A 24263-nucleotide genomic window follows, 5' to 3' on the forward strand; every position below is an offset into this window, starting at 1 on the left:
AATTTTATTAACATACTTGTTTGAAAAAATAATTAGAGATTGAAGCCGAAGTTTAACTTGTATAACGTTATCAAAGCTACCTTTTCCTCTCAGAGTAAGCCTTAAATAAACCTTAATGATCTCCATGTTATATGCTTCCTTAACAATTTGTCCTTAAGACTTAAGCTAAACAATTGCTATGATGACTTTTTCTTCTGTCACTTCATGCCTTGTGTGCATTTGTGACTTTTTGTCAACAATCTGTATACTGGTGCTGTGGGTGACTATACTTACCCATGTAACAAACATCTGATATTGTATGTTGAGGGCTGGCACAAGGGAATACCTTTGCAAAACAGGCATTCGGTACCCTACCACCACCTGTACGAAACTTTTAGGCAGATTCTGTCTGGATTTTAGATGGAGTCAGGGTGTATTCTGCCTTAAAAAAAAACAAATTTCTGACGGACTTTAGGCGGACTGGGAATATGGCTAAGATGACACTGAATCCGTCTAATAGTTCAGCAAACTATTTCAGGGTTCGTACAGAATTCTGAATGATAAATTCAGAGACTTTTCCCAAACTTTCAAAGACCACAAACATAGATTTCCAAGACTACCAATAGCTATACTTCTGCATCTTTGTTCCACTAAATGAAATGTGTTTAGTTATTGTGTACTAATTTGCATCTTACCCTTGGCATGACTTGTAAGGGCTCTTTCTCCCGTCAAAGCCAAGCTGATCATCCTTTTACACAATGTGCCAAACACCTTTCATTTACATGTTTTATCCTTTTTCTGCCATTTCTTGTCTTTCTCCTTTTCAAGCCAGATATCGTTCAAAGAGCAAAGATCTGGCACTTCTAAACACAAAGTGAAACAAAACTGAAGACTTAAATCCACTGAACAAATTTTGAATCCTCATGCGTGTGTTACTTTCACGAACTTTCTACCGTGTGACCGCTTGTTCAATGTAACCAAAATTCAATTGTCTGAACAGTCTTGCTGAAAAGAAATCATGAACTAGTGTAATAAACATTTCGACTGGCCAAAGCTGATGGACTCATCCAATCAAATTGAATGATTCATAAAAAAAAAGGAAGCCAGGAACACTGATTACATCCGAATCTAATGACCAGTTAGGCGATTTTATTTGTGATTATAATAATGATAAGAATGAGGACTTTGTATAGCACCTAATCTTTAGAAGCTCTAAGCTCTTTACAACACAACACCTCAAAACACATATAATGATATGATTATGAAAAACAAGCACCATAAAAATAGAAAACAAAAAAGTGCTGAAAATAGTTATGGTACTGACTTCCTTTAATGAAGGGTGCATTGTTTTTATTGAAGATTGTAGCTGGCTTGCTTTAATGAAGAGTGCATTTGTTAATGAAGTCGCTGCCGAGGCCAACTTTGGATGGCCAAACAAATACTTATTTGTTATTGCAGCAGCAATGAAACTGAACCAGTCATCAAAAGAAAGAAACCAGGAAAACTCTACTACACCCAAATCCAACAACCTTGGACAATTTTATTTGTATTTATGCAAAGAAATTAAAATGTTTAGGTTTATTTCAATTTTCAAAGACTTTTAAAGAACTTGGGATAATCTGCTTGAATTTCCCAAACTTTCCAGGCCTTGAAAATGATACATTTTTCCCAAATTGTCAATGACCTTTAAAGACTGTATGAACCCTGTATTTCTTATATTCCTCCTAAAGGATATCTGTTAGACAGAAAAGTTCTGATTGTCCATTTCATTTTCCTACCTTAAGACGGATTTTGGATTGATTTTAGCAGAAATGTTAGGCGTGATTATGAACTTTATCAAAAGTACTACAAGCATAGATGAATCTTTGGAATTTGGTGCAATGTGGATTTTGGACTTGATCTGATGTTTACTCTGAAAAATAAGTTTTTTCGCTTCCTATTAAAATATGCTCCACAAAAATCATACCCTAGTGAAAATGTGACTAAAATTTCAGCAAAATCAGAGTGAAAATTTCTGACATTCACTCTGCCAACATTTCTGAAAATGTCAGTGAGAATTTGTGATTGAAATTGCACTGAGAGTTTGCCCAAAAAATTTAAAATACAGTGATATTTTGTGATTGTAATATCACTTGACATTTCAATAAAAAATATCGATAGATATAATAAAATTTATTTTTTGTTTCTTGTACAATTTGAATGACTTTCTGCAACATTTGTATTTCCTGTTTCTGATAGTTGTAATTTTATTGTTCATTTTTCCACATCTTTGCTAAGCTTATAATTCTTTTAATTTTTTTGTTGTTGTTGTATTTTTAACTTCAACTGGATTTAACTGCCCTCAAACAATACTGTTTTCTTGTTCTTCATTTTAAAGCAGAATTTCGCTTTTCTCCTGAACTGAATCTGATTTTCCTCGATATGGAGCCATTTTTTAATATCGTCTCCAAAGTTGTTCTTTCTCCCCCAATAATACTCTATCAGGTCCCATTCCACAACAAGCTTTCTAATAACTATTTGTTCCGTATATTATTTAAATGATGATCACTGTAATGAGCTTTCTGACTGGTCAAAATTTTGTACTTTCCCAATGAAATGTTGCATAATGGAAACTGATGGAAATGAGCATGCTTGCTAAACATGGCAATTAGGCATTTCGAGCGAGATATGAGTTTGAATAACCATTTGAAAAATGTGTGGCAATGAGAATGGCTTGACTGCAAAGTTGATGGGAACGTAATTGGTCAATCTGTACGAAAACTGAATGCCAGGACTAGCATTTTGCTTTTTGTGCCATAAAGAGCTTTACAGTAGCGACTAACAAGCTAAATAGGACAAGGAATTGAATCAAGATGATTTTGAAGTTATATAACTCCAAACTGATTAACTTCCAGAATTTAAGGAGGGACAATGTATATATCGTTAGTGGGAACTGTTTATATTGTTGCCAGATACCCATGTCTATCAAAGATAGTCATATCTTTTTGGAGTTTCTTGGCCCACAAGTAGAATCATCCTTCAATATCATGAGTGGTATTATTGTTTAGATTATCAAAATGTTCTAGTTGTGTTGGAATTCAATGTAAAATAAGAGTAATTATATCATGATAAACGTTTGTCACGGCTGCTTATGGAACAAGGACTAATTCAAGAGACCACAACAGCATCATAGTTTGTACATTAATCAAAAATCAAGTCTGCAGTACAAGTGACATAAGGCAGGCTCCTAGCATTTATTCTTTTCATAATCAGTGCTTCAAATGGATGCTTTTCTGTAATTTAGCATCATTTTCACAGTTGAAGTTTTCAATGCGGGACAATATTTTATATTTTATATATGTTTATGTGTTCACAGATGCCTGTGCATATGTTCCAGGCTTGATACTTAACTACTTAGTGTCAAGCCAGAATCTTCACATCACTGTACATAGCAGATAGAAGGCCTCAAAGCAGATTAGTTCTGTAACTAATTGAGCTACCTTTTCTAAATAAAGTCTTTATTATTATTATTATTATTATTATTATTATTATTATTATTTTTATTATTATTATTAACTCCCATATCTCTTGCCTTGGATGTCATAATATTACAACATCTGTACAATTTTGTTTCATGTACACCAAAATATCACCTTGGTTAATAAAGTCCTGTTTAATTCATATTTATTATCTATCTTAAACCTTTTGAAATGTCTGAAAAATTATTGAAACTTCCATAAAATACTATATAATGATCAAAATTTTAGTGAAATCTCAGAAAAGTTTTAGTAAACTATCACAAAACTTTAAATGAAATGTTAGAGATCTCACTAAAACTTAAGTAAAAGTTCTGGCCAAAATTTTTGTGAAACCTCACTAGAATTTCGGTGAAAGTTAGGTCAGATTTTTTTTTAAATCTCACAAATATTTTCGTCAAATTTTAATAAGATCTTACCAAAATTTTAATGAAAATCTGGGTCAAAATATTTGTGAAATCTCACCAAACTTTCAGCGAAATGAATGACTTAAATGATGCCATCACAGATTAGGTTTTATATGCAAGAAAGAAAATGACAAGAAAAACCTAAATCTTATTTGATAATATGTCAAAATAAAATTTCTGATCCATTTGAAAAATTATTCTGAATATTTATCATTGATCCCCAATAATGTCTAAGAATCATTAGGAAGTTTAATAGAAATCTGATTTTTTTTTAATTGGATGATATTTATGTAGACATTTTAGGCAGCCTTTATTTTAGACTGAAACCTTAGGCGGATTTTTATTTCAGGTGGAAATTTCAGGCACTGTTTTTCAGGTAGAATTTTATTTCAGGCAGAAATCTTGGATATTTTTGTTTAAGTGGAATCTCAGGACAACTAATCTGCATATTTTGATTAAAATTCCACCAGAAATCTACGTAAAGTCCATTTGAAATTCACCTAAGCTTCTTTCAGTTTATTTTTAGGCGGAAAACGCTTAAGAAACCCATGTGAAATCCGCCTAAAGTCCGCCTGGAAAATTTTGTACTGGATTTCAGGCAGATTTTTATTTCAGGTGTAAATCTTAGACAGATTCTATTTATTCAAGCGGAATATTAGAACAACTAATTTGTATATTTCGCCAAAATTCTGCTCTGAATCCACCTGAGCTCCCTTAACTCATTAACCCCTGGTGCCGCGTTTATGTGGCAGGAGGTAGTAGCCTCCTGCCAAGCTCTGTAGCATCAAGGTTATGTAAGATACACTAAAGTGGGTGGTATTACAGAAAGGCAGACAGATGTAGCTCTATAACGATACCAAATAATCTGGACAATTTAGTTGCACTACAAAATACAGAGGGAAAAACCTAATTTTTTTGGACCCTCTTTTATTTTTTCACCCAAAATTTTCCCGTGGTCGAAATCCAATTTTGTGTGTGGATTTTAATCTTTTTGGCCTCAGATCTAAGGCAGACCGGACTTAACTGCACACATACAGGTGAACCTTTGCAAAAAGTAGGATAAGGTAGGCATTTGGAATAAAGAGTGATCTCGATACGAAAATGATGAGCAACAAAAAAAAACTTTTACCCTTCTGCTCATGCATGAGCAAAATAACGTTGCTAACACAACTAGGCATTAGGCTAATGGAAAATCTCTTGGAAGTCAATGTATTAGGATGTATTCAAAAATAGCTCCCAAAATGTGTTTCCTACACGCATTTCAGGCAAAAATGACAAAAACCTCCAGGGGTTAATGAGATAATATAAGCAATTATGGTTTAGGCAGAAAGCACTAAAAAAAACTGTCTGAAATCTGCCTGGAAAATTCTGTACAGGCTGTATTCAAACTTCAAAAACATGTAAAGAACAGAAAATATGTAAAGAAATAAGTTTTGCTCATTTTAGCTCCCTTGTCTAAATTTTTCTGCTCATTTTTTCTCCAATTTGGCATATCTTTGAAAATGGCTCAGTGTGCAAGCACACTGCTTGCACACAGCCTGCACCAGCCCTGCTTATGTCTCTTAATTAACTTGGATGTAATTTGTCCATTTTAAATTTAGCTGACATTTTAAGGTTTGTTGCTATTCATTTTTTAATAGCACTTTTAACACATAATTAGCTATATCACACCCAGGAAATGGGAGCAATGTACATTTCCCAAGGACACACTGAAGCAACTGACCAGTGTTAAACCCTTGGCTTTTCAGCGTGGGTTTTTGGTTGCTGCTGTTGTTCCACCTTCCAGCACATGATGGGCCATACTAAATGGCAGCCGGCATCATCTGAAATAGTACTGACTCACAGGAAACCACCAGCAAGCTTTCTCACATAGCTACGTTGATCGAGCCAAGACTCAAACTCGCGTGGACAGAGGTGTGATTAGAGTGATCTGAAAAGGCAAGTGCTTTAGACCATTCAGCCAACCACAGCCCTGGATGGGTTTTGAACCAGTAATCCTTTGATTACGAGTCCAACTCTACCAAATGAGCTACTGCGACTCCTGAAAATTTTAAGCTTTATTTGTAATGCGGTTTTTTGGGGCACCATAGGAGAAAACTGGACAGAACTATTGTCTGGTAAACACATACATTTGTGTATATAGCATTTCTATTTCATTTTAAATGAGATCCTTTATCATTAAACATGTCAAGATTAGGTACTGTAATCAATTTACAAATGGCCACTATGTTTGCAGTGGAAAACCCCCAAAATATTTTACATAACCTAATAATTTAAATATCTCTGATTTTGCACAATCAACATTTTTTCTACTGCATGACTCAAAATATCAAGATCATTCACGTACTATCTCATTGAGATGATTTTTCTTGTTACCTCCATGTGTCATAACATTGTAAACTCTAGGAGAAAATGTAAATGATGACGTGAAAACAAATTTTGTACCTTACTGAATAATAAAAGATAAAAGCCTTCAAATAATTTTAATAATCACTTTAATTGATTTACACTTGCTTTAAGTCAGCCTCACAGGCTGTTGATGTCAGAATTCCAATAAGAACTCCGTAATTGTATTATTGGGTAAATTCAACCTCAAGCAAACACTTTTCTCAATCCGATGAGAAATCATTTACCATTAGCCTGTGCAAATCGGACACATTTTTTAATGCTCATTCTTCCCCTGTATTTCTTCAATAATATGCCCAGGTTTAAAATTAATCCACCAGCCACCCTCGAAAACTTGGGGTGAACAAGCTGGTTCCCCCAGCCCCAAAAAAAGAGTCCAATGCAATTTTCACAGGGTGAAAAATAAAGATCTACAACAGTCATAATGTTTTGTCCTTTAAATCAAGAGTTGACAAACATTTTTTTTCTATTTCAACAGTCCAGGCATAATACAAAACATCATAACTCGTTCAATCAAGAGTCCCTTGAAGGGACTGGCATTCTAATGGATAAACAGTATTTCCAGAAAGATAAGACCATTTCTTCCCTTAAGCAGTTTATTAAAGAAAGCTGAACAATCTTCTTCAGCATTACAAAGATTTTCAAATAAACAGCTATGTTGGACATTTTGGAAGACAGCTTGACATCATTTTCATTTAGGACCAACAAGGCATCATGAAAAGTCTTCCGCTGAAAACCCATGTTGAGATGTATTAACATTTTCGAGAAGCAATGATACAATTTTCAAGATGTATACCATCTTAGCCATATTTGACATCAGACTGGCACCAATTCTATTTATTTCAACCAGAAATGTCTTTAAGTGAAGGCACAATGTCAAAATGACTGGCCATCTAGAAGAAGCAGTGATAACAAGCTTTACAAAATGACAGTCCTATTAGAAGTCAGACTGGCACCATTTTCATTCACAACCGAGTTAACATGATATGAAGTATTTAAGTGAAAACTCCATGCTGATATGACCATTCATTCTGGAGAAACAGTGAGAACAAGATTTTCCAGATTGCCAATGTGGCAGGCCTATTTAAGGTCTTAATGGTACCATTAGGACCAACATGACATCATAAATAGTTCATAAGTAAAAACCCTATGTTGATGTGCCCATCCAGGAGGAGTAATAATACTATTTAAAAGATGGCCACTGTTTTAGCCTGTCAGATCAACAACACTTCCTTTAAGGCCAACTATACACCATAGGACGTCCTCTGGTGAAACTCCATAGCAATATTACATTTCATGCAGTAAATGAATTTTTAAATGTCCACTGGACATCCCATCAACTCCATTATCATTTAATACCAACCTGACGTCATCAGAAGTCTTTGAGCGAAAACTCCATGATGATATGAAAATCCATTCAGGAGGATTAACCATAAGAAGGATGTCAAGATGGCTGCTCTTGTGACCAAATTGGACATATCATATCAGGACCATTTTCATTTAGGAACAAGTAGATGTCAAAATAAGTCTTTTGGTGAAAATCATGAAGTAACAATACGATTTCCAAGACATACTGGATATCAGATTAGCACTATTTTCATTTAAGACCAACCAGACAGCATAGGAAGTCTTCAAGTGAAAACCCATTAGGATAGTGATAAAATTTTCGAGATGGCAGCTCTTGGACTTCAGATCAGCACCCTTTTCGTTTATTACAGACTTAACATCATATGAAGTATTTAAGTGAAAAACCCCAAATTTAGGACCAACTAGACAACATAAGAAGTTTTCTGGTATATCAGTATAGCACCATTAGGACAAAGTAGACATTATAAGAAGCTGTTTAGTAAAAACCTCATGCTGATACAACCATCCACTCAGGAGGTGTATTAATACTAAATGGTCACTATTGAGCTAAAAACTGCATTCCAAAAATAACAAGTGTGTTTAATCAACTAACTGGCTAACTAATCAACATGAATGCCAAAACTAATCAACATGAATGCCAAAACTAATCAACATGAATGCCAAAACTAATCATCAATTAATAAGTTAGGTAGCTAATTTTTTGGGTTGCAATTTTACCACCATTAAACACAGAGCTTAGAATTACAATAGCTATATCTCAAGAGGAGCTTGCGGTAGGATAGTCAATGCAACTATGTTTAACCATATCTGTTAATTCTTGGTCATATTAATCGACAAGAAAAGCATCATCACTAGCCAAGGTTCCGATGTGATAACCCTATCTACACCTTGGCATATCGACCAGATATTTCTGTGCTTCGAGTCTGTACATTTCATTGGATGCAGCAGCATGCCACCGCATCCAATCAAAATTAAGTTCTTCAAATCTGAATACTGTTCCTATATGATCGATACAAGGGGAGCACACAACTTGAATGAACTGATAAATAAGGAACTTTCAACTGCCACTATGTGTCTGTACATATACCTTTCACTCAAATAGGCCTGTAATGGTTTCCCTCTGTTACATAGTCATACTTTTGATGTTAAACTTAAAGTATCCATTTTAGGTCAACTGCCCCAACCATTTTCAGCCAATGTACAATGCACCACGCTATAGGTTAATTGGCATTACAAACTAAGGTGGTAACTCATGAAATTCGATAGATCATTGCTAGGACGAAGCACCGATATATAAATTCAACTGCCAAGGTGTATGGTTATCATATCAGAACCTTGGCTAGCAAGGATGCAAAAAACGAGAATATAGTACATTATAATGATGCACACGAAAGTGTTAACTGATACCTGTGTATGGTCTCAACTAATTTCAGCAAGAGATTCCGTTTAGTGCTGACATAGCATTTACATGCTGAGAACTTCTATTACCCCATCTTCAGCATAGAAGACTCGTATTAGTAGTGGCATATTGCAATAAATTCTGACAATTGGTCTAATTTTGTCATGCACATAATTCATATCAAAGTGACATGCATTAGCTAAACCAAGTGCAGAGCAAGATTACCACAAACAGCACTTTATATGCCCTTCTTTTTAGCTTTTCTCTACTAAAGACCTGGACCTAGGGACCGGACTATAGTATAATAAGGTGTGGACCTGAGTAAAGTTACATCTAGATATCTGTAGGGATTAACGCTGGTAGGGGCTGGCTTCTTAAGCATCAAGTAGATCTCATATTAGCAGTGCCCTTTCAGTCACGCGTCCAACAAATGAGCAACCTCCGTTCCTCAGCAAGACAGGAGTTCAGGCAAATTATGGTTCAACTTTAGTTACATTATACTGAAGTCTCAGTTAATTTAGCAAATGCTATCAAGGATTGTGACTTTCAAAAATTCCAAAACAGAAAGGAAGCCATGGTAGCTTGTTGGAGCATTGGAGTTGTACTCCAAGGGACACAGGTTCAATACAGACATAGGCTAAGACCTCTCAGTTGTCTTGATAATATCGAATCCATATGTTCTTGGAAATGCAATAGCTCCAATTTCATGGGATGACTTAGCCAATCATATTCCAATAGAAACCAATCAACCAATCAACGAATCAATTAAACACAGAATCTTAACATAACTGATGACAATACAGTCACAACTACTGTTGACAGGAAAGTGATACCCATGTTTTGCGAATAATAGGTGAGACTAAAATTCTAGCTGCTTGGTTATTTATACATTTCTGCTACAAGAAATACATGTACAATACAATTCAACAAGTTGACTGGTAAAGACAAGGTTTCAACTCTTCTGGTTTGTCAGTTATATAAGGCACTTGGCCTGTGGCACAGTCAGTGTTAAGAAGTGTCAATTTCCTGTGAAGCAAACATAAAACCTAATTTTTAATTGTATCCTTTCTAACTATGAGGAAAAGGCCTGGTTTATTGCAGTCCCACTCATAAAGCAAATCAAGATTTATGTCAACAACTTCCTCTTGATGTGTATGGCTGTAATACAAATTATTTATATAAAAAATTAAAAAAATTAAAGAGCAAAATAATTTTCTGAAGAGATTAATTATTCTTTAATTAAACAGTGCATATACAGTCAATGGGCAACTTTCTTAACATTTCCAAGCAATCATGTAGTAAAAGGAAAACACACACATACACACACACACTCTTCTCTTTGAGGACTAGAGAGTAAGCTCCTTTTCTAAGGATTTTGAGGTCAATTACTGTAGTTTTGTCCTTAAAAATTTTTCTTTTAAAAGACAGTACAGATGGCTTTTAACATGATCCAAGTTGATCCCCATTTCCAGCACAACGTGAGACAAATGAGTGGACTTAACTCCTCTTGGATGAAATGCCTATCCATTTGAGGCTAACCATCACCACCATCCCGATAAAAATAATGGACTAATACTTTCTTAAATTTTAGTAAGACCATGCAGTTACTATTATTAGTAACAAAAACTATATCTGGGGAAAAAGAATGGATACTATGCCATAGACATTGAAATCCCTCCAAGCCCAAAACTATGCATCAGATAATGTTGTAAAGCGCTTAGAGCTTCTAAAGATTAGGCACTATACAAAGTCCTCATTATTATTATTATTATAATTCAAACAGAATGACAAGAAATCATAATGAAATTTTAAAAAATTGCCATTATATAGTAAAAGAATGTGGGAATTCATTTTTTTTAGCCCTGCCAAAATAACCTTAATTCTGATCCAGTCACCAGTGCTGTTTATTTGGCCTTTATGCCTCATATTTATTAAGCCAACTTAAAAAATAAATTGCCATGATAGTAAACATAAACTATTAAATACTCTGACCAAGGTGAAACAAAAATACAATACAGAGCTTTAACTTCAAATTCTTCCATCTGCATGGGAATACAAATCAACTGAAAGAAACCTCTGTATACAAGGTCAGAAAGAGCATCAGCATTTTCTGACAATTCTTCTGGTAATCTAAATTCATGCATCAACATTACACCCATGCTGGAGAGAAGATAGCACTTGTATCACAAGGAGCTTTGGTGATGCACTTCCTATCTGATACCTTGCAAACAGATTCATGACCAGCTCAGGTCCAATTGGTACCTCTTTTTATGCATGCAAATAAATATGAACAGCACACCCATTATTATATAGAGAGTCGGAAAAAAATAATGTACAATAGCATGCTTATATCATCCCATAGTCACTTAATATCTCACGATTTGCATGATTTTTGTGTCTCTGCCTACAGAGATGCCAACTGCACAGACCCAGATACACCATCACATAATGTACTTGCAAGTCAGTAAATTAAGCAATGACAGATCAGGGTCTTTGAAGTTTGCAGTTGGATTCAACTTCAAGCAAGTATAAATGCTTTATCTTACCAAAGGAAGCATAGTTGAAATAGATGGCCAATGGACACACCACAATATCCAGTCACTGGTAGGAATTGGTAGGAATCAAAACCTACACTCTTTTGATCATTTATGTACGTAATAGCATTTAAAGGCACCTCAGCAAATAATGGCAATATGGTTCCAATTTCAAAGTAAAGTTGCAAAAAAATATAAAAATGAAGAATTCTGCACAATACTTTAGGATGGCCTTTCCAAATCAGTTAAAATTTAAAGATAAAGATATTAAAATCATGTGATCACACACACACACGCACACACACACACACACACACACACACGGCAAAACTATAAAATCTTTAACATTCTTGTGATCTTTTTTTAATATGAACCACATTCTCTTAAAAGCTTAAGATGTTTCTGGCAGATAGTACATCACCATAAAGATGTCTAATCAAATTCACATTTAAAAAGAAGCTTTTTCATCTGGATGGAAGTCATTGCACTTGCTAAAAGTGTTCCACTATGTTAAGGTATGCACTCTGGTTGAGGTATGCATAAGTCAGGCATGTGTCTTCTATACATGACTGACACAATACTGTCTCATCTCGGCCACTGATGTATTTAAGTTACAAAGATTCTTAGTGGAGTTTTCATTCCACTAAGTTTGCCAAGTACATCATCATCATTTTAGTTATTTTCGCCCATATGGGCATGTATATCTGGTTAGTGTCCATAAGCGGACTATTTAATTGATCCCAGGGGAAGGAATTAGAGCCTCATCCTCCAGCCATTACTGTGCATAAAAGGCAATATTTAATTGAGCCATCAGGTCTTGGGTCAATATGACTGGCTTCATAGACCCTAGCAACCTGAATGTAAAGCGATATTCGAGTGGGGATAGACCCAGCACACACTCGAGTTAAAGGTAGCAATTCAGTCTGCATTAGCCGTGCTAGGTGTCAACCAAGCACTATGTGACGCCAGTAGCGATTGGTCACCACTATGACATCACATCGGGACACCTAGGTTTTTATTCCCATGTGGAGGGATAATTAATTGTTCATGAAAAGAGGAAAAAGTGCCTCTCCCTTCATGTATTTAATATGTGCTATGCACGTTTATTAATTTAATGTCCAGCGGAGGCGAGGAGGAAGGTTCGATCAGGGAGGAGCCTGCTCACAAGGAAGGCACCTTGGTTTATCCAGGGTATAAAATGTTTGACTCCCTTGCCAAAAGGTTAATGAATTGTCGTCTTGATGGATTTTTGGAGATATTTTCTGTGTCATTTTTATTAAAGATAGTACAGCACCAGTGACCGCTCAGTCATAGTCTGTAGGGTTATTCAAACTTTATTGAGTCTGATTTGGGTGGGGTGGTTCTTGGTTTGGGTTCACCCTTTTGTGTATGGTTATTTAAAACTTTACTAGGCTTAATGGTGCACCGCTTTGTGCAGCTGTGCCTGATGATCCTTGGGGTTTGGACCATCTCATATATTCTTAAGTTTAGGGTCCTAACTAGTTTCGCTAGGTATTTGGTTGCCGCATTGTGCAGCCGGGCCTGATGGTCCTTGGGGTTTGGACCACCTTATCGGTATTAATTTTGGAGTTAAAGTAATAAAGTAAGTTTTCCTATCTTGATAGACTTTGCCGCCTTGTGCGGCAAGGCCAGATGGTCTTGGGCTTTTTAGACCACCTTATATATTCTAGTGTTTTGGGTCTTATCTAGGTGTTCTAATTGTTTTTAGTGCCTCGAGGAGAGACTGTGCCTTGGTGCAATTGCGTTTGTTGTACTACATATAATCTGCAGTCACCTTGCGATAGGAAAAGATGCTAGTGTCCTTAATTTCATGTTGTAGAATTGTGGTGACTGTGAAATATAATTAATATTTTTTTTTTTAAAGAAGAAAAACAAAAGAAAAAATATTAAAAAAATTATTTAGATTAAGGGTTATTGCAGTTTATTTGTTTCTATATGTGTGGGTTTAGGGTTGGATTGCCAAGTACAAAGAACATGCCAATTTATATTCTATTTGAAGTCAGTTCATGAAATCTTTGGCTACTGTATCTGCCCATTAAACCTTAATCACTAAGTCACCATGGTTCCACTGGACAAGGCTGGGAAGAACAGCTTGCAGGTCCTGGCAGTAATCCTGCTAATCACAATTCCATGAATCATAATTATGCCCTTGCTGGGGAGAAGGCAGCCCTTGCAGCACAGCATGAACTCATGCTGCACTTAATATCAGATATCTGATTCTGAACAGATGGATTTATGAATACCATGTGACCAGTAAATGTTGATGGGGTAAAGAATCAGCATCAGTGCTGTGTCTTAAGGAAGACCAAAACAAGAGTCATATGTCTTGTAAGGCTGTGATCAAAGGTTCAATCCCCAAACATGGCAACTGCATGGATCAGTGGGTGCCCATTACTGGTGAACATTTTTTTTGTTCTGGTTTTTCGGGGGGTGGGGGTGGATGGGGAGTTAAACCAAGTTTTTCAGTTTCTTATACTTCAAAAAGTCTGCCTTCTTCCTCCAACCACAAGGTCAAGGTCTTTTGGAGTCCAGAATCAGAATCAGTACTGTACTTTATAAATATGATGCCTTGATCACCCTGAAGTAGAGCCACTTGCTTTTCACCTCTCTGTCCTTGAGTTCAATTCCCTTGAGCCAGTGTCTGCAAAGTCAGCAGTTGCTACTATATAATCAACAGTTTTATTTGGTTTCCTTTTCTCCCCCAAAACCACCTTTGTCTCAAATGCACCACTGAATATTTATTACAAGTTATGAAAACCATTATATAATTGATGTATACAAAACTGAACTTTAAAACTGAATTGTATTGCTTTGTTTTACAGGTTCTCTTCAGAAATGTTTTGATACTGATAATGTCCTTGCCTTTGACAGAGTGTAAAATGCATGAAATGATAATCTGAACTGATGCAGTCATTGTATACAAATATCAGGTTTTCATCTTTAGTGTTACAATGTTATATCCATGGTACATAGACTCCTGAAATATTCAAAACCTATTGAAATAATCAAAAGATTACAAAAATACTTCTGATGAATTGTAAGATAAGAATATTCTAAAACCAAGAATGACATTTTCCAATCCAATGCTAATGCATCATAAAGGATTATTTTCCCCACATTCTTAAGTAAAAAAATGAGGTCAACAGTCAAGATGTCACTTTGTAAATACTGACATAACTTTCAAATAGACAACATCCACTGAAAATGTCCTTGCCTTTGACAGAGTGTAAAATGTTAGGTTTACATTGAAAAATTCAGAATAACTATAAATGACATACTGGCATTTTAAAAAGTGGTTGAGACCACCAATGCAATGGGAATACACAGCATTCAACCTGGACAATACACAGCATCCAATGTCCACTCCAAGGACACAGTGTGGCAGCTGACCTGGGCATCAAAACCATGATATGGCAGCAAGTTCAACACTATACCAAGTGAGCTACTGGACCACAAATTCTATACATCACAGTGGCAGGATTAATGAGCATGACATGTCATTTTTGCTAGACAGTAAATGTGTTCTAACAACTCTTGATAAATAACAACAGATCATTGTACAAGTTCATCTGGTCCTGTGACCAGTACACTGGAGAGCTAAAATAGTAAAAAGGGCTGTAATGATAGCAGCAGTACGCTTCAGAGGTTAATAAATAATAAGATTATGTATTATAATGTTCAAGGGGCTTTATTCCCCAACGTTGCCATATAATTAACGCCTATAACAGGTTAACTCCTTAACCCTGGTAAGTGTTAGTGAGATATGTGCTCTACAAACACAGATAATATGACAAGCCCACCTGCAACTTTACTTAAAGCACTGTCATCAAAATCCAAAGCATGGCTCTAAGGTAATATATGCACCCACATCTGCAAAGACTTCTAAGCTAATCCCATTTCCACACACCTGACCTCAGCACCACAGTTTCAAAATTCACCCAACATAAATTAAGCTCAGCAATCAACCACTCCAAATTTCAGTCACCAATGAAACAAATTTTAATTTGCAAATTAATGCATAAGAAACTTTAAGTGTGTGTGTATGATTTGGATTTTTAACGTAGCTTTAAAAAAAATTCATATTGCCACAATGTCTGCAGTGTGGCAGTTTATAGTGATGTCTAGCACTGGGGCATCATGCCACAGATATGTAGCATGATGTCCCACCCAGTCACATTATCCTGACACCAGACCGATCAATCCTAATACTAACCTCTTAGTGCTGAGCGCCTAGAAAGGCAGCTGTTAGTCCCATTTTTATAAGTCTCTGGTATGAATAGGATGGGGTTTTAACCTGCGCCGTCCTGCAACCAAGGCAGACTCTCTAACCACTGGGCCACCAGAGTGATCAAACTTTAAGGTTTTTACTTGAAAGCTGATAGGACCATTAGCAAAGCCATATTTTAAAGTTTGCAGGCTGTTTTGTCAATTCTATTTTAGCAGAGTGATCAATTTGGTGTCCACTTTTGTGCCTGTTCATCAACCTCTATGTCCATCCATACCCTAGAGAAAGATAAGTGTTAATGTCTTCATATTAACCATAAAGATAAAGCATTCTACTTTCTGCCCAAATAAAAGACAGACTCAACATACTAGGAATTTTGTAACAAAAATATATATTTACAGCACCAGAAGATCTGGGTCTATGCAGGTTATTAGGACTAATCATTACAGAAAACAATATATCATGGTCTATGTTGTTTGCTGCTATACCCAACTTATAGGTGGGTAAATACAGTATCTTGGAAAATTAAAATACAATAAAATAAATCAAACCAAAGTCTTCTATAATACCTGTTGTTGATGTCTCTAATCAAACATCACCTGAATAGACAGCATCACTAAAATGACTACTGTATGTCAGTCTCAGTGCAAAGGAGAGTTGGGTACCATAAAAAAGTCAATACCACTGGGTATACTGCACTATTTCTGAACATAATGTGGTAAGTGCCATGGTTTACAACAATTATATTTGGGACCAACAATTTAAATCTCTGGGGGCAGGGGCCTGTCATTTTTTTTTAAATTTCAGACTCTCAAATATCTGGAAAAAATATCTTATTCTAATTCATCTCAAATTAAGACCATATTATATATCCATTATATAATCTGAAATTAATTATCTAGAGATAAATGGAAATAAAATATATCTGCTTGAAAGAAAATTGCAGACCCCTCCTCCCCTGAAAATAAAATGGTAAGTACAGTACATGTAGATGAATTTGCTATAGGTTTGTTAACTGTTATATAAGTTGTCATCTGAAAAGCTATAACTACTAAAGTGGGCTGATTAAGCTGACACCCTGTAAAAGATACTGTGCTGACACTGGAGAGCTTGTTGATGATAAAAATGGGAAGTGTTGACATAGTTTGCAGTATTCAAGCTCCACTCCCAATTTAATGGACAGAAAAACTTTGGGATACTAACATTCCAGCAAGCTCCGCTCCCAATTTAATGGGCAGGAAAGGTCTGCATGCCAGAATCTTTGCCTGTCAAGTTGGATTCAAAACTGACTTAGTGGTTTTGAAAAGCTCAAAAATAACAAATGCTGACCATGCACAACAGAAGACAAGTTGTGCCAGGCCTTATGTCCAGATGAGCTAATAATACTGAAGTAGCAACAACAACAAAATATAAGAAAAATTTTGAGTTTGCAAAAACATTGTTGGCAAAAAGAAATTATAAAAATCAAGAATGACAACAATTTACAAATACAATGAAATTTGTTGTGGTTAGAAAAACATTCCAACTAGCACAAAAAGAATCAAGACTGTCAAAATTAACATTATTATTTGTTTTATACAGAAAGACCTGAGATAAATGTGAAGGCATTTAACATGGCTGTATGTGTAACAGCAACAGTCTAAATGCTCCAGTAACTTTCGAAGTGAGATATCTTGTAACTCAAGTATATACCCACCCATCCCTCTACCCCCTCCCTAGTCTGATAAATCAACCCCACAAACCTGTGTTGATACTGATGGACGATGTTGTGAGTTTGATGTCACCTGTTCATTAAAATATGCAATTTTGCTGCATGCAAATGATTCTGGAACAAACCTGTGTACATTTTAGACACCTACCAGTAATTGGTACATAACAGCTGTATCAGGCGCAAAATTCAAAATGGCCACAGGACAGATTGTTGTGCTATTCCAGGTGGATTTACAAGTCCCCAAACATATGATTTGCTCAGGAAAAAATATAATCTACATGTCACCAAAAGAACCCTTTAGCCAACGGTAGCTGCACAGCCACAAGAAATACCAGTAAGTGTATAAAATGTACACAGATGTGTGCAGCTGAATTTGGATGCAGATAATTGCAGCTTTAAATGAATGTAATATCAGCCCCTCACCCGAAAATCAATATCACAGGTGAAGGGCTGATTTATCGACTTACTTCCTCCCCACCCACAAAGAAAAAATACTTTGGTGTGCATGAAAATGCTACTGTGTGAAAAACAGCTCTATAATAATAATAATAATAATAATAATAATAATTTCACAAGGAAAATTCAATTACACATCAGTTAAACATAACTACCCATAATCTACCTTATGGCCCTCTTTAGATATTGGCACAATAGAGCACATGTATACTCACATAAACACACACATATATATACAAACTAATGACACAAAATGCCTACTGTGTATAAGAGACTGGCTGGCTACTGTGTATAATTGTATACACACATAGATGTACAAAGCTAAGGCAAATACTAATCAACATACATATACATACAGAAAAGAAGTAGACAGATCAGCCCAATGGTATTAATTAACAGTTAGGTAGACTGATAGACAAAGTGAATAAAGGAGAGGATTATACAATCTTTGGTGAAACCCAAATATTGATGTTCATTCACATGATACCTTAATTGGGACCTGTGGAAAATCCCTAAGATCAATTATCTACAACAGAAGAGTCTCATGGGGGTTAATACATCAATCAACACCATTAGATGACTTAATATGCACTAATTACAAAAGAATGATACCTCTCCCCCAGTAAATTCTGATTGTACATTCTTTACTTAATAGTATCACCACTAGCCACAGATGAATCTATAAAAGCATCAGTACTACTTACTCTACCTGCAGCAGGTGATGAACATATTCAATCTAAAAATATATTTAAATCAAGAAATTCTTATTACAAGTTCTTCCTCCAATTAGTCATCACCAAAATTCACTGGGTTTTTTTTACCCACCTCATCCAATAATTTTCATGGTGCCAAAAATGTGCTTCAGCTCTTGCAATATGAATATTTTTGTTGTTTCAATTCTGCATTGCTGATTGAAGTGTACTGTTTTTGCAGTATTGCAATTCTAGCCTGTTGATTGAAGGGCAGTATATTTTGCTGTTTCAATTCTGCCCTGTTGAATAAATGGCAGTATTTCCTCTCTTTATGATATTTAACAATTTATCAAAGTTTCACTGATGTCATGAAAGACTGCATTTGAAGTGAAAACAAAAACCCATGAATATATAGAATAAAATAACATGTTATGTCTGCAGTGACCTTCATATATAATTATCTCTCTTTTGAACTCATGTCATACGAAGTACATACATTCTTTTTCAAACTGTAGCTGAATTTATGAGTTCCAAATTAAAATACAGCCAGTTTGTTCAAGCATCCTTACATTATGTGTCAGTCATGTAGAATGGTTCCGAAAAGCCCTTTTATCAAATAAGATAAACACAAACAATTATTAGGAACTCTTACCTCATAAATTATTGACAGAAATTAGCCATCTCTTTATCAGCACTACAAATACAAATCACCCATAAAATCCTCCAACAAATGTCACTATGTTTTATTACTCCTCCATTTGCAAGCAATATTAATGCTGGTAGCAGAGCACAAACAACATGCAGTGCTGAAACTAATGAACCACTCACAGATAGGGCTGTTGGCTCACACTGTAAGGCTGTGGCTGATATGGTAGGAATCAATAGAAGGCATATGAACACAAAGCAGCCATCCTCCTTGTGCATGAGTCACTCAACCCTTTCCTCCACCTCCTCCTCCACTATTTCAATGCTTTCAAGAAATTCCCATCTCTGACACTAAATATAATCCACATGGGAGCTCAAAGGGTCATTTACAACACTGATTAATAATGAAAATTTGCAGAAAGAGGGGAAGCCTAAAACAGGGCAAAAGATGGAAAGTTCTTTAAAACAACTGCCCATTTTAGGTTTACAAACCAATAATAGTTTCTTAACCAGAAACCCATATATTATAAATAGTTCAAAGAGGGAAATAACTCTTTACAGACTACCTGCATTGACTTTTCTCTTATCATTACATTTCTCATTGGTGGCATTAACATTAACTGTACTGTGCAAACATCAAGTTTAAATTGTATGATTAATATCAAGGGGGGAAAAAGTTTATTGATTAGCACATGATATATTATAACTGTTAGACTCGGTGCATTGAGAATATAGGAAAGAGACTTTACAAACAACACTATACACTTGGCAGCTACCACTCAACTTTCAATTAAACTCTCAAAACATTTGAATTTCACATGCCAAAAATGTATTATCCCTCCATTTGACTTTGACAGATTTCAACGGAAAAGAAAAACAGAAAAAAATACCAGATAAGGCCAAACATGTCTTCAGAGTTACTTTTAAAAAAATATTGTATATATTAAATCCTCCATTTGTGTTATTATTCTGAAGGACTTTCACACATATGAAATCAATGACAAATTATTGGAGGCCTAAATATAAGCGGTACCCTAACTGATTGTCTTATTTAGTTTTTCTCTTTTCTTTGTTCGTTATTTAATTTTTTCACACTGAAAAGGAAATGGTCAGTTTTGAAGAATGCATATATCAGTGAGTCAACGTTTTTAAGTTCCTTTGCTGCAGCATTGACAAGATAAACATTTTTGGTTAAATCATTAAAAAAGTTAGTGATAATTTTTATTTGTCATAGTCAGTTACAAATCCTCCAATTTTTCTGTTTATTTCTCTTTTTCAAACTGAACCTTAGCACTAATACTTTGAACAAATACAAGTCTGGTCAACCTGCAAACAACAGACCCTGATCTGCCATTGCATAAAGTGCCAGTGGATCAGAGTCTATATAGTTTGATCTACTGATTACTTCTAAATGCATAGACTCACATATACCTCTGTAAATAAAGACATCAGATCTGGGTCTCTGCAGTTGGATCAGAGTATATATGAGTGTATGTGTGTATCATATTCATTTATGGTAATTTCACCAGGTATAATACTAATCTACCAGACTAACCATTTGATTATTCCTCACAATGCCAGCAAAATGATCAAAGAACAGCTTTGCTTACACAAAAGCATCCAAATCCTTTTCTCTTCTGAAAAGAAATTTCTAAAATCAATTCATTCTCTTTCCAGCATTTTAATTTTTCTCTCTTCAGAATTAATAAACTTTTTTCACTGTTCATATAATGTGATATGTAAAGGTATTTTTTTGGGTCTACCTTTCATGTTATTTGCTAAATTACTGAATTTCAAAACTTTAATTTCTATTTCTCTACAAAGCTTTAGTTTCTATTTCTCCAAAGGATTCTTCCTTACCCCAAGTGCCAGCCATCTACAAAGTTTGCTCCAGGTCTGTGATACAGAACTAATGTTATGTTATTGTGCAGAAACAACCTTTTTATTTATTGACCTTGACCTTTAAACCCTCTATACTAGGCTTCTGATTTATCCAAAATTCAAGTCATCCCACAACTTTGGTTAAGGTGTGTGGAGTGCAACTAATGTTATAGTACTGAAATTTGACCTTTGACCTTTCTACTCCAACATCAGTAGGATTCTTCCCTATCCCAGGTGCCAGCCATCTAGAGCTTGAGTTATTGTGCAGAAACAATTCCTTTAAGTAAATCTGTCAACATTGTCACGGAATTGTGTATGAGTTATATCAATATGTATATGTTGTCAAAAATGTACTCGGGTTTCTTTGCCGCATACAGCGTCACCTGAGGGTGGTATATATTTTCGGCTCTAGTTACTTCAAAATCCTGAGCGAAACTCAGACCATGCTGCACGAGCAAATTGCCTGCAGCAGGAAACCTAAGTACCTAGCTGTGCATATCTGTCACAGCTAGTGTACATATAGATCAAATTCTCTATAACCAAATTACATTACGCTGAGTCTTGTCAGGAAGCTTACCCCTTTGCGGGAGCAAATCTCCAGCTGTAGAGCTGCCTTATACATGCTGCCATGCCTTATAATGGTTTGATGTGGAGTCACAGAACTCTGTGTGGTTTCGTGTGACGTATATGCTGTGTTATGGTGACATTGGATCGGAAGAGTGGACTGGTTTCTCGATGCGAGCGATCAGGGCTTTGTGACCATCGGGTCTGTGATTGATGTGAGGGGTCTCGAGGGATCCTTCAACAGACAGAGGAGTGGACCGTGCGTTGGCGTTTCTCTGGCCATTGACTAGAGCGAGTGGAATGGGAGTTGCATCTTGGATGTCAAATAGGCACCATGATAGTTATATATATTGTGTTCCACGTTATTTTCACTATTTCTATCTAAGCATATTTTCATTCATTCCTATTTCAATATCGTTACGTGAACAATCGATAGGTTCATAATTTCATTCATTCAAATTCACATGCATTTCAATATTGTTGTATGAACAATACATTCAATATTTTGTTTATATTGGGGTGTAGATCATATACTTTTATTCTGTTGATCGGTGATAGGATGTTTGTTTGTTTGAAATTCCATTTGTTAAATTCATGTTTGAGTTTTTTCTCGAGTTAATTGTTGTTGTTGTTGATAGTTCCATGTTAGGAACTTTATAATTTCTCCATATCTTTTTGTTTATAACGGTGTCAGATTTGTTAATATTTAAATTGCATTTATAAATAAACATTTTGTAAACACAGTTGCTTTTGGTGTCTTCCCTAATCCAGTCCCAACCCGGCTTCATCTTGTGACAAACATGTACCCTGGTACCAGCTTGCTCATAATAACCTGGGTAATAAAATGGGCAAACAGGTATCTGGTTTTTAAAATTAAAAACAAAATGTTTCCAAGTTCAGATCAAAGACATCAAGAGCAAGCAAGACACAGGATAACAATTACAGTTTGAGGCTCGTGATGTGTGATGTGAAACCATGTGTCACAAATTCTTTATATTTTTATATACATATATGTAGCAGACCAGTCTAAATTGAAAAAGAAAATGGCACCAGACATTAATTGAAACCGGCTTTATTGATGTGACTCATGGAAGTTATATGACTGAAAAATGTTAGAGGAGAGGGATTTTGTTAAACTTAAAAAACATGCTGCATTAGGAAAAGGACACATCAACAGCATCTTACAAATTTTGAAAGAATAATTTGACAAGTGATGTAATATAGCATTCATCATTTGTGGACTTAACCACCATCAGGGAAAGTTAGACATGCAGACTAGTTAAAGTGAGTGTTATGCATAAATAATTTATCAATTTGCTTTCTGTCTACACTCTTGTGCTAATCCGTATGGATTTAACAGATTTATGATTAAAAAAATTAACTGCAGATCATGATAAGTAGAAAAAACAATGTACAATTTTCAGATAGTTTTCTGTAATTATAACATGTAATACAGTATTTAGACTGCTCTTTTTATGCTCAGCTGACACTTTTTTTACCACTTACATTATTAGTAATTATAACAGGGGTGGGGGGAGCATAAACGAACCTACAACAAAGCAGTGACAGACTGCCAGACTGACAACATCAAAACAAATTTCTTGGTCTAATTTGGCAACTTGGCTAATTATGCTACATCCTGAATCAGACTACATATAAATTTGAACAGCTGTGTGAAGTACCTCAATTTGTAGGATCGCTTCTATCTTTGAAAATGAGTAACTTGTGAGCGCGTGATTCAATGTAAATGAAACAGATATTAAGGACTAGCTGAAATGTTGTCTGGAAGAATGCAATTTGGTCAAAACAATGAATAAAGCAAAATCTGCATCTAACATGTTTGGGAATAAATAAGGATTTAAGTGATGCTTTGCACTGTGTAAGTACTGTACATTATAGTTCAGCCTGGTCTCCCGGGTAAACTCAACCAGTCCACGAATTATAAAGTCTGTATTTACCTTTATTTAATTTCCTATTGGAGAAATCAGAAAATATGCACATGCAAAAAAAATAACATAATCAATCATAGTACATTTTAATAGTTTAATAATTGTAGGGTCACCAAAAGTTTTTTTTTTACATGCCTATGTCTTAGGACACAGAAAAATTATTTTTATATGTCCCAAGATTTACAGCCATTACAGTAGTCAACAAAGACCTAAAGACTGTCAAGTTTAGACACTGGCCCACAGATAAACTGCACCCCCCCACCACCATTCTTCCAGGCCTTTATTTTTTCCTAAATTATTTGGCTTTTACACAAGTATATACGGTAGTTATATACTTTTAAAGGCAAAAGTGTACACCAGGATCGACACAGTATTGTTGGCTTTTCTTGTAGATATAATGTACTTTGGCAAACTAGTCTAGACATTATGGCTTTAGTTCAAACTGACAACAGTGCATCATGGTAACTGAAACATTCTCAAATCAAGCAAAACAATACATTTTTATGTACAA

The sequence above is a fragment of the Sinohyriopsis cumingii genome, chromosome 15 (genome assembly GCF_028554795.1).
Source record: "Sinohyriopsis cumingii isolate HCF-2022 chromosome 15, ASM2855479v2, whole genome shotgun sequence".
Classification (NCBI taxonomy): Eukaryota; Metazoa; Mollusca; class Bivalvia; order Unionida; family Unionidae; genus Sinohyriopsis; species Sinohyriopsis cumingii.